This window comes from Vigna unguiculata, unplaced genomic scaffold, assembly GCF_037176805.1.
Source record: "Vigna unguiculata cultivar grain cowpea cultivar isolate G323 ecotype 2 unplaced genomic scaffold, ASM3717680v1 ptg000321l, whole genome shotgun sequence".
Classification (NCBI taxonomy): Eukaryota; Viridiplantae; Streptophyta; class Magnoliopsida; order Fabales; family Fabaceae; genus Vigna; species Vigna unguiculata.
In genome coordinates, this window is record NW_028196956.1 from 77,501 (window position 1) to 80,000 (window position 2,500).

Sequence of the window (2,500 nt, forward strand, 5' to 3'; positions counted from 1 at the left end):
TTTACACATACCCGGTAAGTAAAAAAAATAAAAAAAATAGTTCCCCTTGGAGAAAAATTATGAAATTTGGTGAGCAAGGAGATACCATTATTCTACGAATTACTGCAAAAAATCGCATCAAAATTCGAAGTGTAGCCCGAGATATGGACTTATGTCTGCTCAAAAAAAGTGTATCTACTTGTACAATTTTGCCTTTTGCATATTAACCTCTTATAGGGGGGGAGTGCTCCTTGAGCCGGCCAGCTCCACACTGGCAGGTTTTAAAGGGAGCTTGATGAGGCCTCCCCCCTCACGTGGTGCGTGCGTTAGCATGTTTATCATGGCACAACTAGCCTCTTCATAGTTGTTGAGCTTTATTAATACCAACACACGGTCGTCACTGATCGTTGGTTAGCTCGGCAGCTAGTCCCTCGGATATTGTGGAAAGTTATTTTCATGCCTAGCGATGCTTGACCATGCGTCACTTGATGTTTCCATTTGCTTGCTTGCCCATGGTAGGTGGGGGGTGGACCGTCTTGTGGTGTGGTGTCTTGCGAACGTGAGGGTGTGTGAGTTGTAATCGAGATGCACTTGCTGGCTGGCTCCATGCCTTGCGTATCGAACGGTCAAGCATGCATCTCTTCCATTTTCACCCGTTGCCTTGGGTGATATTGGTTGATCAGTCCCTGTGTTGCCTACCCACTAGACGGTACTTCTGTGGTTGCTTCGAATTCTATCTTTCCATCACGAAGAGGTGTTGGAGGATCCTAATGTCACGCACGTGTTCCATCTAGTGAAACATCTCAGTGATGCACGTGTTGTGGCTAGTTCTTTTGGATGCGGTGCATTATATGAACTCGGGTTTACTTTAGCGACCCAGTTAACATAATTCGGTTGTGTCCCTTGATTGAGACGTTGTCCTTGAACTTGTTGTGAGCAATATCGTTCTTCCACAACCCGTCGTCTTGAGTGCGATGGAAGGCAAATAAGATGTGCTTTGGCATGTCATGCACGTACTCGATTGCGGGAAGTGTGAGAAAGTGTTGTTGACAACCCGTGGGAAATGGAATGTGGCAAATCGTGATGAGCTCTTCGTGGATCTGCGAAGAAGACGACCTTTGGGCCTGTTGGAAACGAGGGAGGCGATGTTGAACTGCGAAGAAGATGGACTTTTGGGTTGTTTGAATCAATGGGAGGCCACGCGAGAACTCCGAATACTATGGACTCTTGGGTTGTTGGAAGCAACGGGAGGCCCCGCTAGAACTCCGAATACTACGGACTCTTGGGTTGTTGGAAGCAAGGGGAGGCCCCGCTAGAACTCCGAATACTATGGACTCTTGGGTTGTTGGAAGCAAGGGGAGGTCCCGCTAGAACTCCGAATACTACGGACTCTTGGGTTGTTGGAAGCAAGGGGAGGCCCCGCTAGAACTCCGAATACTATGGACTCTTGGGTTGTTGGAAGCAAGGGGAGGCCCCGCTAGAACTCCGAATACTATGGACTCTTGGGTTGTTGGCAACGACAACTTGGGGGGATGACACTGGAAAAGAGTGAACTAGGCCAAACTGCGAACAAGGCAACTTGGGGGGATGACACTGGAAAAGAGTGAACTAGGCCAAACTGCGAACAAGGCAACTTGGGGGGATGATGCTGGAAAAGAGTGAACTAGACCGAACTGCGAACAAGGCAACTTGGGGGGATGACGCTGGAAAAGAGTGAACTAGGCCGAACTGCGAACAAGACAACTTGGGGGGATGATGCTGGAAAAGAGTGAACTAGGCCGAACTGCGCCCAAGGCAACTTGGGGGGATGACGCTGGAAAAGAGTGAACTTGGCCAAACTGCGAGGAGGGCAACTTAGAGGAAAGTTGGAAACGAGGGAGACTTAGCCGAACTGCGAAGAAGGCAGGTTTTTGGGAAGTTGGAATCGACTGAAGCGAATACTGAACTCCAAATACGACCGACCTTTTGGTTGTTGGCTTCCTGGGAAGCGATGTGAAACTCCAAATACGACCGACTCTTGGGTTGTTGGAAACAATGGGAGGCCACGCGAGAACTCCGAATACTATGGACTCTTGGGTTGTTGGAAGCAAGGGGAGGCCCCGCTAGAACTCCGAATACTATGGACTCTTGGGTTGTTGGAAGCAAGGGGAGGTCCCGCTAGAACTCCGAATACTACGGACTCTTGGGTTGTTGGAAGCAAGGGGAGGCCCCGCTAGAACTCCGAATACTATGGACTCTTGGGTTGTTGGAAGCAAGGGGAGGCCCCGCTAGAACTCCGAATACTATGGACTCTTGGGTTGTTGGCAACGACAACTTGGGGGGATGACACTGGAAAAGAGTGAACTAGGCCAAACTGCGAACAAGGCAACTTGGGGGGATGACACTGGAAAAGAGTGAACTAGGCCAAACTGCGAACAAGGCAACTTGGGGGGATGACGCTGGAAAAGAGTGAACTAGACCGAACTGCGAACAAGGCAACTTGGGGGGATGACACTGGAAAAGAGTGAACTAGGCCGAACTG